Here is a 14,646-nt window from a genome sequence, read left to right on the forward strand (position 1 = left end):
TTATTTATTATTATTATTTTCTTTTTTAATGATTACTCTACATACAAATTTAGCTATAGAGTACAAATATCAATAATCTTTTTTGGGGGGAAAAGCAACACTTTTATTCGGCACCCTTCTAAAGGCTCTGTGGATGTATTCTTTTCTTTAAAGGATTACCTATCACACCTTTACCCATGAAGACTAGGGATGCCCCGATCGATCGACCAGCGATCAGTATCGGCCGATATTCAGTATAAATATGAGATCGGTGAATTCCGATAATGCTTTATTTTCGCAGATCGTGAAAACTGATCGATGACACGCACGAAAAACATGATCCAATTCTCAGCGGAGTTCTCACTCACTCACTGCTGCTGCTGCACGCCTTGCCCCTCCCCCTCACAGACCCATGTCAACAAATGCTCCGGCAACAGTCGAGTGCATGAGACCTCCGTGAGCTAACGTTAGCTACCTAGCTAACGTTACTGTTTAAACAAAATGACCCAGTCAACTATTCACTTTAGTTTAATACATGAGGCATTGTCTAACGTTATCTAGCTGGCTAGATACTGATAGCTCCTGATATCAACGTCTGATATCATCATTTTGGCATTTGTTTTCACAGTAGTTGGCTAGTGTTGGCTAACTAGCTATCGTTGTTCCATGAGCTAACATTAGCTACCTAGCTAACGTTACTGTTTAAACAAAATGACCCAGTCAACTATTCACTGTAGTTTAATACATGAGGCATTGTCTAACGCAGGGGTGTAAAGTACTTGAGTAATTGTACTTCGTTACAATACTTAAGTACTGTTTTGGGGGATTTGTACTTTACTCAAGTATTATTAGGTTTGTATACTTTTACTCCATTACATTTCAGAGAAAAAAAACATACTTTTTACTCCTTACATTTAAAATGCAGACCTACAAAGTACAAAGTAAAAAATCTCGCAGGTCCAACCATTTTAATTAGTATATTTGAATTGTTTATCTGGCCAATCTAACGTTAACGTTATTAATCCTGCGACCGCAGGTAAACAGCCAATCAAATCCCCATCAATGGAAAATGAACCCGCCCATAGCCATGCTGATTGGTCCTTGTGCAAGACTAGAAAGCGGGGATCTTTGATTAAACACCTGTTATCAGAAAAATAGACAGTCAGAGTGACAAGCCATAGAAGATGGCCACAATGAGTGATGAAGAGGACAAAACGGTCGGCGACAGCGTGGACGGACAAGGCGAACATCCATGGCCCTATCTACATAAAAAATACATAGTTCAAGGACTCCAACCTTATAGTGTTGTTGAGTTGCCATCATTCAAAAACCTGATAAATGGTTTGCGACCAAGCACTAACGTCATTACGAGGCCCACTGTCCACTCGAAGATCAGCAAAACTGCTCAAACCATGAAAGAGAAAGTCACTGCTGCTATGAGTGAAGTTGAATGGATTGCTGGACAGCCCGACGAAGAAGTTTCATTGGGGTAACCGCTCACTGGATCGACACTGAAAGCTTTGAAAGGCGTTCTGCTGCACTTGCCTGCAGAAGACTGAAGGGCTCCCATACTTTCAATGTTTTGGTCAGTGCCTTAAACGACATTCACTTACAAAATCCGCATTATGCTATGCTCAGGATACACCATTCTGTTTTTAATATTAATATTGTGATATTATTCATGGTGTGATGTGAATGCCGTCCATGTTAGTTTACCTTCAATGGAGAAGTGCATTAAATAATTTTAATGCAAAAAAAAGTGTCCTCTGTTCTTTCATTTCAGCATTGTCTATCACAGAACACATTCCATTGTGGGCAGAGTGTATGCTTGGTTTCATTCCAGCCTTGCCTAAACACCAGCTGATGATTTCACTAATTGGCTCACCTCTTCAACTAACTCACCTGGTGCAATGTATAGTTAAAATGAAAACTTGGCCCACAATGGAATGAGTTTGAGACCCCTGGTCTATCCCTTTAAAAATAAATGTACTTTTACTTTTTAGTACTTAAGTACATTTAAAAGTAGGACTTTTTTACTTTTACTCAAGTGTGTTTTTTAGCCAGATACTTTGACTTTTACTTGAGTCAGATTTTGAGACAGTACCCATACTTTCACTTAAGTATAATTTCTGAGTACTTTTTACACCCCTGGTCTAACGTTATCTAGCTGGCTAGCAGTAGCTACAGATAGCTCCTGATATCAATGTCTTTTAACATCATTCGTTTTTGCAGCTGTTGGCTAATTAGCTATCGTGCTTCATAGCTGTAACTGAACACTGAGAACATATAAGTTTCAGTTCATAGGAAAATACTTCGACTATAATGGTCAGAAGTAAATTAACTTAGATACGGTTATGCTTAACACCAAGTACTATTCACTTTACTTAATTTCTAAGATTAGATTAGATAATTTAGACCGGACTTTGAGAATGCCTGTGTTAGACCTACAGTATAATTGTTGTGAAGGATCAGATTAAACCGAATATATATATTTATTTATGGATATATATTGAATAGTATTTGTATATCGTTTGATATCCCTTGTATATTCCTTGTACATATACACGGAATATCCCTTTAGCCTACTATAGCCCATAATAGTTCATTCTCTTATTGGACAAGGACCTGGCGCCAGGAGACAAGCCCCTTGGAGCCAAGTTCAATGGTACCGACGAGACATGTCTCTACTAGCCCCGGCTCTGCGCAGGAATACGGCTACCGAAAGGAGAGTGGCACTATTTGTTCACCGTGCATATAAATATGGCGCAAGTAAATGTAGAAGTCCTCTTATCCCTTAGTCCTTTACCCTTCTACCCAACTAAGTAACAGAACGTGAAGCCTCACCCACGATACCGCGTGCGGTGTAGTATGGCCTGTTTGGCCTTAGAATAGCATCGAGACCTCGTGCGAATTAATAACTGAATTGTCATAGTTTGGCACTGTACCGTCGAGTGCGACGTATTTCTATTAGGTTAATAATAGTCTATTATGTATGGTGCATCGTGCGGTTAGAGTTCTAAAGTGAGCAGCATCCCCATCGCTTCCTCGTGTTATCTAGAGTCTTAACCAGGTTGGGCAGACCACACGTGGCGCTTTCATCCGAGGAGTTCTAGGTGAGGACCGAGTGGACCTGTACATTGGATTACCTACCCGACGACTGCTGAGCCCTATGCGGCATGGAATATATATTTGCTTTGGTACTTTGATTTGTGGAGCGGATAATCGCCAACACCGGTGAGTGTTGGATTTACCCCGAGAGGAGTCAAGGTGAGACGGCGCTCAGACCAGACTGAGGTCGCCTCGCTTCTTCTTCATTGTGGACCTACAGCTACAGCTACAGCCTACAAGAGAGCCAAGGTGTATTCATCTGTGGATCAAGATTCTACTGCACTGTCTTCTGTACTTGAATTCTCTCTAGAAATCGTTGACCAGACGGGCTACTGCCGACGGCTCTCCTACCCCCCCTACCGGCCTACAACCGGGAGGACCCCTTCCAGAATTATCCTGCTATATCATTAAGAGTACCATAGATTTAATTCCCTAAGAGCCAGGTTGTATACTTGCTTCCTGCGTAACCAGAGATTGGACATTCAGTGTTGATTTGCCTACGAGTACTCATTTGCCTTACAAGTGCATTCAAATCATAAATGTAATAGTAACTATTATATGTACCTTTTGCTATATATTAAATATTTGATTATTACCTTTGTGTGGACCCGATTTCATTGTGGGAAAGTGTTCATCATATTTAGATATCGTGTACTGTATGGCCAGTAGTTAAAGTACATAAAGCGGTAGTGGTTTAATGATACCATACTTATCAATACAGTCAGGGAATTGTACCCCTCAGTTACAATAATACTGCCAGCTGCTATAAGAAAACCAAAAACGATCGGTATCTGCAGTGTATCGGCCGATATGGCTCATAGGCGATCGGTGATCGGTATCGGTGGCAAAAAACGTGATCGGGGCATGAATGAAAACTTTATTTAACAGATTGCAGAATGGGTACAATACAGTACGGCTCAATACACACAATTGTTAAGGGGATGCAGACCAGAGAAAGACGTTTGTCTTGTTTACATCAGGGTCCCCCATTTTCAATTCATAGTGACATTTATGACATGCACAACATACATGGCATCATGACATTTATGGCATAGCATAGGGACATACATGACATACAGGTATATAGTACGGTTACATTTGTGACATATATGATATGCAAATATACAGTACCGTTACCCATAGATCCTAACAGAGAATATATATATATATGATGGGGAGGAGACTGTACATTAGGAGGGGGTGGGTGGGTGGGAGAGAAATATACATACAGTGGGAGAGAATATATGAATGTGGTGTCATTCATAACAACGCTGGCTGATAGTATTGTCCCCACAAAGAAGGCGAGGGTGTTCCCAAACCAGAAACCATGGGTGGACACTGACAGTACTATCAGAGCAGCCCTGAACTCTCGCACCACTGCTTATAACCTGGGCAGAGAGTCAGGAAACATAGAAGAGGACAAGACAACAGTCTACACTCTGCGCAAGGCTGTTAAACTTGCTAAGAGGACGTATGACGACAAGATGGAGGCACAAATGGCACAGAATGACACAAGAGGCTTATGGCAAGGACTGAGGGCTATAACTGACTACAAAGTCAGCGCCCCCTCAATGGGGAGCGACGACGCCTCCCTTGCGGACCATCTCAACACCTTCTACGCGCGGTTTGGTGCAAACAGTGGCACTGCTAGCCCAACGGCTAGTGACGTCACTGGTGCGCCGGCTGTTGTGGAGGGGGGGGGGGGCATCCGCGGGGGGGCGGGGACGCTCTCTCATTGACGGTACACAGTGTGAGAAGAGCATGTATGCAGGTGAACACCAGGAAGGCGGCTGGCCCAGATGGAATAACAGGACGCATACTCAAGTCCTGTGCTAACCAGCTAGCCCCTGTGTTCACCACCATATTTAATCGATCCCTGAAGGAGTCAGTGGTCCCTGCCTGCTTCAAGATGTCTACCATTATCCCGGTACCAAAGAAACCCTCCCCAGCAGGTCTCAATGACTACAGACCGGTGGCACTCACCTCTGTGGCCATGAAATGTTTCGAGAGGCTGGTCAAGGATCACATTTGTGCCTCCCTCCCCAGTGATATGGACCCTATGCAATTTGCATACAGGCCAAACGGGTCCACTGACGATTAGGGATGGGTACCGAATTCGGTACTTTTGAGGTACCGAACCGAAACACGTCGGTACTACCGAGTATCGAATCAAGTGAGAAACCGAAAAAAAAATAAAAAAAATTTTTATTATTATTATTTTTTTTTTATTATTATTAATTTTTTTTTACTTTTTTCTTTTCATGTCAACGTTCACACGCACAATATATGCTTACCTAGGATTTGACTTGATTCAACAACAAAGCAGTCGGAGCAATGACAATTGTAGTTATTTGAAGTTTGGATATTTTTTTTTACGACTGAGGTAGGCAAATAAAATTTCTTGAGACTAAAGTACCGAAAAAAGGTACCGTTGGGTACTGGTATCGATTCACAGGTACCGGTACCGGTTCAAATGTGAAAGGTACCCATCCCTACTGACGATGCGTCTCCCAAGTACTGCACAGCACCCTCTCTCACCTGGACCGTCAGAAGGGGGGCTATGTGAGACTGTTGTTCATTGACTACAGCTCAGCGTTCAACACCATAGTCCCCACCAGACTGGTGGACAAGCTGATCGAGCTGGGTCTGAGCTCCGCCCTGAGCGCCTGGGTACTGGACTTTCTGAGTGAAAGACCCCAGGCGGTCAGGGTGGGGGGTCAGACCTCCAACACCATCACCCTGAGCATCGGGTCCCCCCAGGGCTGTGTTCTGAGCCCCCTGCTGTACTCACTATACACACACGACTGTGTGGCCAAGTTCAGCTCCAACTCCATAGTGAAGTTCGCAGACGACACGGTGGTGGTGGGGCTGATCTCGGACAACGACGAGAAGGCCTACCGGGAGGAGGTTGAGGTACTGGAACGCTGGTGCCAGGACAACAGCCTGCTCCTGAACATTGGTAAAACCAAGGAGCTGATTGTGGATTATAGGAGAGGACAGCAGGAGACACACACACCACTGATGATTAACGGGGCTACCGTGGACAGGGTGAGCAGCTTTAAGTACCTGGGGGTCCACATCTCAGAGGATCTGACATGGACAACACACAGACACAGTAGTAAAGAAGGCGAAGCAGTGCCTCTACCACCTGAGACAGTTAAGGAAGTTCAGAGTATCGGGGAAGATACTCCAGTCCTTCTACTCAGGAGCTGTAGAGAGCATCTTGACCGGAAACATCACTGCCTGGTATGGAAACAGCACGGCACAGGACAAGAAGGCAATACCTACGGGTATTGCACTACCTCCCCTGCAGGTTCTATACAACAAGAGGTGCAAATCCAGAGCCTGCAGAATAATGAAAGACCCCCACCACCCCAATAACAGCCTGTTCCAGCTGCTGGTCAGGCAGACGCCTGCGAACCCCAGCTACTAGGACAGAGAGGCTTAGGCTCAGCTTCTTCCCCCAGGCCAGAGCCTTGAACAATGAACATTGAGTGCCACAGAACACTGAACTATCCACACACAAGCACACATGAGCACACACACGACACGCACGCTGTGCACGCTCACACACTAGCAGCCACTTTAACACTTTAACATGAGCGGGCACACACTCATGCCGCACACACCCACTTATGGCCAAAAGGAAAGGCCACTTTAAATTAGTATAACAACAGTAACAGTGTATTGCACTACCAAAGCTACCTAGCATGTCCTATATGCTCTGTAAATAACTATGTACAGATACCGAGATGTCACACCATGTTACCTGTTACCTGTTTATTGCACAATGTTGTTTTTATTGAATTCTATTATATGTTGTACCACTGTATTGCACATCGTTGCGGGCAAGACCACCCGCATGACAAATAAAACTCTTGACTTGACTTGATATACATACGGTGGGGAGACTGTACATTAGGAGGGGGTGGGTGGGAGAGAAATATACATACGGTGGGGAGAGAATATATACATACGGTGGGGAGGAGACTGTCTATTAGGAGGGGGTGGGGGGGTTTGGACATTTACGGTGGCCAGTTTCGAATTGCAGCCTCCCGTAGGTGCTCTTTAAGAGCGGTTTTGAATGTGGGTAGGGATTCACATTCCTTTACAGCTTTGGGTAGGGCGTTCCACATTGATGTCTCTTTAAGAGCGGTTTTGAATGTGGGTAGGGATTAACATTCCTTTACAGCTATGGGTAGGGCGTTCCACATTGATGTGGCATAATTGCTAAACGTGTTTAGTCCCTTGTTTGAGCCGAATCTGGGTTTAACATGATTTGTTGAGCTCCCTCTGGTGTTGTGGTCGTGGTATTCACTGACCTTTGGGAAGTATTTTGACCAGGCCCATTGCAAGTTGCTGTACTCTGTCGTCTACTCTAAGCCATCCTAGGTAGTCAAAGTGGGCAGGGGTGAGGTGGGTTCTAGGAGTAAGGTCAAGTAGTCAAGGTCATCACCAGTTTGTTTTGTGATGTTTGTAATCTTGTTTTTAGCACCTTTGAGGTGCTTTGGTACCATGAGGTGCAAGCATAGCCGTAGTACCCTTGAATGAGTGCTCCTGCCAGAGTCTTCAGGGTATTCTTGTTTACCAGAGAGGAGATCCGGTACAAGAATCGAGTTCGTTGGTTGACTTTTTTTATTACATTTTGTCACAGGAAAGATTTGCCTCTAGGATGGAACCTAGGTATGTAATTTCATCTTTCCTTGTGACAATATTGTCACCCACTGTAACTGAGAAGCCGTCGGTCTTGCTGAGTTTGTTATTTGATCCGAAGAGAATGGACTCTGTTTTACCCAGGTGTAATGATAGTTTGTTATCAGCGAGCCAGGTGCAGATTCTACCGAGTTCTGAGCTGAGGGTTTTTTCAACCTGTAACTTGTTCTCGTCAGAGACCAGCAGGGCTGAGTCGTCCACGAACAAGTTGCAGTCACAAGCTGACGACATGTCGTTTGCATAAATTAGGAACAGTAGCGGTCCTAGTATGCTTCCTTGTGGAACACCACAGCTCACTGTGAGGGGGGGGATAGAGTACCGTTTACCTCCACCATCTGTTCTCTCCCCTCAAGGTAGGATTGCATTCAGCTCACTGATAAACTATCGAAATCAATAGCTTTTAGCTTGTCAATCAGAATGAGTGATTGACAGTGTCGAAGGCCTTTTGTAGGTCCAGCATGACCATGCCGCAGTATTTGCCCGCGTCCACCTCTTGTTTGATGTAGTCGTTCAAATAGAGAAGGCATGCGTTTTTCCCGCTAGGTACTTTTCGACCTGTTCGTAGACTATTTTTTCCATGACTTTCAAGATGGAGGTAAGAATAGAAACAGCAACAGGTACAATCTAATCTAATTTGCTGCCCTTTTTGTGCAAGGAGGTCACTCTCGCAATTTTGAAGTCCTTGGGGACGTGTCCCTGTTTTATGGAGAGGTTTATTATGTGTGGGGGTGATGGCGGCTACTGAGTCTGAGGAATTTGGAGGAGATGTTGTCATGGCCAGTGGCCTTGTTAGGTTGGAGGGCGCTCAGAGTACCTCATCTGTTGTTACCATTTCCAGTTTGAAGTCGTCTTTGCGGACCCCTAGGTTTTTGTAGTATGCTACTATGTGTTCTACCCCATAATGCCCTGAGTGGGAGGGTAGTTTATTAACCAGTGTTGTGGCTATGTTTGTAAAGAATATGTGTAGGTATTTGGCCACATCCAGTTTGTCTGTGATGAGCGTGTTTTCTGTCTTTATGTTTATAAATCTGGTTTAGTTTTTTGCTGCAGCCTAGTTGGTTGTTGAGTAATTTCCAAAGTTTGCGGGTTTGTTTTAGTTTTTCTCAGTTTCGTCATTGATGACATTTTTTTGTGTGGTTTTGATCATGGTGTTTGTCATTTCTTAGTTTGTTTCTCTAAATTTTTTGTTCAACCACGTGGGCTTGGAGTTCACTGTTTGAGCTTTTGGAAAGCTTTGTCTGACTTTTATGAAGTTCAGAGCATTTTTTGTCTCTGGTTTTCATAGCGGTCAGTATTTCAGTGTGCATCCATGGCTCAGCGCGATTTTTAACCCTGGTGGTTCTTAGGGGTGCCATGTTGTTAAGTATTGTTGTGAATTTGGTTTTGAATCCACCCCATCTTCAACCTGTGTACCACTGAGCTCATCTGACCAGTCCATGCTCTCCAGTTCTTGGTTAAAGGCCTCTCTAGAGTAGGTTTTGAGGTCCCTAGATGCGACTGTTTTGTGACAGCCGGCCTTTTGTTTTAGCTTTTTGCGGGTACAGAAAATCATATAATGATCACTTAACCCGCATGCTATCACCCCTTTGTTGGAGATCATGGACTTGTCAGAGGTCAGAATGAGGTCAATGGTGGTTTGTGTTGAATCACATACCCTTGTGGGTTGGGTGATTAGCTGGCTGAAACCGTGCAGATCACAAAACCTACTGAAGGCCTTGAAGACGGGTGCTGCTTTACGTAGCATATCCGTGTTCCAGTCCCCAATAAGAATATTTTCTACACCCTCCACCCCAGCTAAACACCCATCAAGTGTGTCATAGAAGCCACTCTGTTCTGGCGGTCTATAGATTGTGCCTACTAGTACTGATTTCGCCCTTTCTAATAAGATTTCAATCCAAACAGTTTAAATTTCATCATGGTTAAGGTCAGTACGGTTGATGAATTTGGTATCTTTGTGAATATACACCGCCACCTCCATACTGATTCCTATCCCTCCTGACTATTGAATAGTTTTCGATTTCAATCTCTGGATCCTGTAGATTAATCTAGTTTTGTTTCTAAACACAATATGTTTGCCTTACCGTTCAAAAACAATTGTCTGATTTCAGCCAGTTTAGGTCTCAGGCTGTTAATGTTAAGGTGGAATATGTGAAGTCCATTTGTGTTCGTTATTTGGTTTATGTCGTCGAGTTCAAGGTGTTGATCGTCTGTGGTGTCTGGTTGACCGGGTGGCGATGGGGTCCTATCATGTCCATTGTTGTTAGCCACGTTAGCTTCCTGGGTCCTATTTCCATTGCTGTTAGCCACGTTAGCTCGCTGGCTAGCTCGCCGGCCATCGGGCGATGCCTCGCTGTTTGGGTCCCGCAACGTACTGGGCGCCACGATTGTGAACCCCAGTTCATTCCTTCTCGCTGTGGCCTCTCGTGGGTTATTTTGAAGAGGTGATAGTGGAGGAATGTTGCCGTTGATCGTGTCGTCCGCCGCCGCCGTCTGTGTAGGTAGCAGTTGTCCTGTTGTGCTAGCGATGCTAGCCGCCGCGTCCTGGGTCAACAGACCTAACGGTCATCTCTGGTTCCGTGTCATGACGGGGCCCGGGTTCTGGTGAATGTCACCCGACAGGAGCAAATATAATAGAATCATTGATTTTCTATCAAACTTGCCTGTCGGGGGGTAACCTCTTGCGTTCCGGGTTCGCTGTAAGTAGTGTGTGAACAGCCGCTGTTCCAGAGGCTAGATGCTTCCTCTCCGAGCCCGTTAACAAATAGAAGTCACAATGGGACTGCCGTTTTGCGTTTTCGCTACTTTCCACTTCTGTCTGGAGTTGTTGTTTAAGTGGTGAATTCAGGTACAAGTCCATAATCCACAGGAGGGAAAGTAGAAAATGCACAAAATAGTTTGTTGTTGTTCTGTTACGCTGGTTGCGTTGGTTCAGCCGGGAGCTGCGTAGAATGTGACCACCCATGTCGAAGCCGGATATCTCATATGGTATCGGAGCGCAGAATTTGATGGTACTCGTCGATACCGATACCAGCATTTTAGGCAGTATCGGAGGCATTTCCGATACTGGTATCGGTATCGGAACAACTCTATATCTAAGCATCCCTAATGAAGACAGGTCACTGTTGGACGGACGACTTACCTTCAGTTCCTTTACTGAAACCTGGCTACTCCGTCTGACCGCTGCTCCGACACGTCAAGGACCTGCATGGGGAGAGATGACCAGAGGAAGACTGAGTTTCAGCTGCTGAAACGCCAACAAACGCCATCCAGCCTCATGGAGCGAACAGGTTTGGCAGAGTGTTGACTTCACAGCTCAAGATAGACCAGGTCTACAGCAAAGACACGTGACAGACGTTGCATATGACAACATGGCACATTACCATTACAGACCATGACAACATGGCACATTACAGACCATGACAACACGGCACATTACCATTACAGACCATGACAACACGGCACATTACAGACCATGACAACATGGCACATTACCATTACAGAACATGACAACACGCCACATTACCATTACAGACCATGACAACATGCCACATTACCATTACAGACCATGACAACATGGCACATTACAGACCATGACAACATGGCACATTACCATTACAGACCATGACAACATGGCACATTACAGACCATGACAACACGGCACATTACAGACCATGACAACACGGCACATTACCATTACAGACCATGACAACACGCCACGTTACAGACCATGACAACACGCCACGTTACAGACCATGACAACATGGCACATTACAGACCATGACAACACGACACGTTACAGACCATGACAACACGACACGTTACAGACCATGACAACATGGCACGTTACAGACCATGACAACACGCCACGTTACAGACCATGACAACATGGCACATTACAGACCATGACAACACGACACATTACAGACCATGACAACACGGCACGTTACAGACCATGACAACACGGCACATTACAGACCATGACAACATGGCACATTACAGACCATGACAACACGGCACGTTACAGACCATGACAACACGGCACATTACAGACCATGACAACACGGCACATTACCAGACCTAAGACCAGAGCTACTCATAAATCAAATCTTCTTGTACAAGTCAAGAAGAAACATCACAATAGATCAAAAACCACCATAAAATCCAAATATGAGACACTACCAGACTTTCCCCAATGAAGATACGGAACTAAAAAACTAGCCATAAATATCTTCTTTTTTTTAACCACCACACAAGGAGGAGAGAAATCTCCGATGGGCTGTTCAAAGGGGATCCCCGAACTTGGATGTCAATGATAATAGTGTTGCAATGGATGATAGATGGATGGAGAATAGAACAGGTGAATAATTGGTGTTATGAAATACATATACACATACATGGTAGCAGTAGTCAGGGCTGTACAGTGCTACGAGGGCGTAGCATATTGCCCCTAAAAATAGCCTGTGCTAGTAGAAAAAAATATTTGGGGGCACCCTTGCTAGTACTGATTTCAACCCCTTCATTCATATTTCACTCCTTTTTTTCGAGGAATTTAACTAATCTTGTTGGCCGTTTTCTATATCTCTCCTCCCTTGGTCTCCCTCTGTCTGCCCGAGGAGCGGGGCTGTTACTTACTCACTTGCTATCGTTAGCAAGCTAAGCATGCACCATGTAACGTTAAGTAACTTGTGTTCTGTGGGGAAAGACCGGTCATCACTGCATACAACTTGGTTTAATCCAAATATCCATTCATAAACTTTGTATTATGAAATAATTCTGGGATGTCTGACTATTTCCCTATGCCTTGTTTGGTGCTTGTTCAGCTGACACTGTTGACACGCCCACTACGCAAAGCGTGCACCCCCCCCCCCCCCCCCCCCTCCGGTCATGCATCCACTCAACTCATGGAAAATATATCATCAGGCTATTGTTCTAAAAGTATCTCTACTAATAAAATGGAGTATTGAACCATTTTTAACAGCTGGGTATTGGGTGGGACATTCTGTTTTAAGAACTTTCTAAATAAAATAGAAAGTCCCAAAATAGTTAATTTATCTGACTGCTTGTATTAATTGATAAAAAAAAGTAGCCATGTGCAGTAATATAGTTATATAAAAGAATAATAAAGCAATGTCGATTATGTTCTTAATAAAAAAAAATTGCTTGCAAAATAATCAAAAAGAACCGATAAAAGTATCGATAAAGTACCGAACCGTTAAGCAGTATCGAATCGATAAGAGTAGTAGTATCGATCCTAACCCATCCCTAATGAACACTGTTAATACACTGTTATCAATGAAAGAAGAAATGTTTGCAGCTGTGGGAATACTTCAGTTGGTTCATTATAAAAGATACAAACCTGAAAACAAAAGCACTTAAATCATATGTTAAATAAAAGGACCACAGTAATGAGGCAGGAGGAACATATCTTTTTGCACTATAATGGTAAAAGTTATTTTAAAAACGTGCCCCTAAAAAAGATTATGTGCCCCTACATTTTTCATTTGGGGGCACCTGTGCCCCTAGTGAAAAAGCTTAGCGTACAGCCCTGAGTAGTATTCTAAAACATTTTATTTAAATAAAATAGAGCTAAGAACAAAACAAAACAAAAACAAAAATATATAAATATCATCACGGCAAGGTCCGGCTGTGTGAACATACCTGGATCAGTAGTACGGCTAGTGGGAAATAGGGCTCTAGGCACGGATGATATGGAATGAGATACATCACCATAATTCCCAGATATGACTGTATATCACATCATCTGTGAAATCACATGTTCAATATAAATATAACCAATAATCAAACTGGACTCACTGTGGGGTCATGTAGGGGTGGGAATCGCCAGAGACCTCACGATACGATACTATCGCGATACTTGCGTCACGATACGATAGTATCGCGATACTAAATATATCGCGATACGCTGAGTATTGCGATTTTCTTTTTTATTTAAACATTTTAAATTTAATTTATTACCTTTTTTCAACTGCAAAGTAAAACTTTGTCAACATGTTTTATCTAATAAAAAAAAGTTTAGTCTGTTCATCTCACTTCAATAATTTATATTGCAGAACATGGTATTTTCTCAAGCAGACAGATGTCAACACTGTGTTGCATGTACCTGACAAACTGAACTGTTTGTATTAGTCATATTCCAACTTAACTGAATGCACTTGTGTGTGTGGACTACTGCAGGGGTTCTCAACCTTTCTGCTGCCAAGGCACCCCTGTGTTCAATAAAATATTCCAGGGCACCCCTACATACGATAAAGACTTTTTCGGTCCTGTCTTTTTTGCTACAATGATGATACAATGATTATTTATTTGCCGTGCTGTCGTTGAGATGTTTTGTTGTTTGTTTGTCTTTGTTGCTTGTTGGTGAATCTGCAAATATGAATTGCCCCACGCGGGATCAATAAAGTTGTCTGAATCTGATGACAAAAGTGCTTGCTTTCAAAATAATGTTTATTTAAGAAAAAACTGAAAATCATGTATTTTTTTTTTAATACAGAAAAGGATCACTAAAGTGCTATCTGTTGCAGCTGCACTGTTCTCCATAAAAATAGCATATTTGGATAAGTTTGACAATTTCTCAAAAACAGAAAATCATGTATTTATTTTAAATACAGAAAAGGATCACCAAGTTACCATTTCTCAAAAAATATAAATAAATACAGAAAATAAGCACTCGTTCACTCAGTGGACATTTCTAGCTCAATGCGAGGTCCGCTGCTGCTGGCTAATAATACGGTCAATACGTGGGGAGATCTTTGACAAGGCAACACGCATGTCATCATCAAGGCTCAACTTGGCCCTATATTTTGTTTTCAGAGCTGTCATGGATGA

The 14,646-nt window shown here is 43.4% G+C and overlaps 1 protein-coding gene across 3 annotated transcripts in view; it reads right to left on the bottom strand.

The window, feature by feature from the left end:
* LOC311239522 (rho guanine nucleotide exchange factor 18-like) overlaps positions 1-14,646 on the bottom strand; it is a 123,239-nt gene that overhangs the window by 40,032 nt on the left and 68,561 nt on the right. For all 3 annotated transcript variants that reach the window (XM_084327842.1, XM_084327841.1, XM_084327843.1), the window contains exon 2: positions 10,940-11,001. The gene's annotated coding sequence lies outside the window, so the exon portion shown is untranslated. The remainder of the gene's footprint in view (positions 1-10,939; positions 11,002-14,646) is intronic.

Source organism: Notolepis coatsorum, assembly GCF_963971535.1.
Source record: "Notolepis coatsorum genome assembly, chromosome: 13".
Lineage (NCBI taxonomy): Eukaryota > Metazoa > Chordata > Actinopteri > Aulopiformes > Paralepididae > Notolepis > Notolepis coatsorum.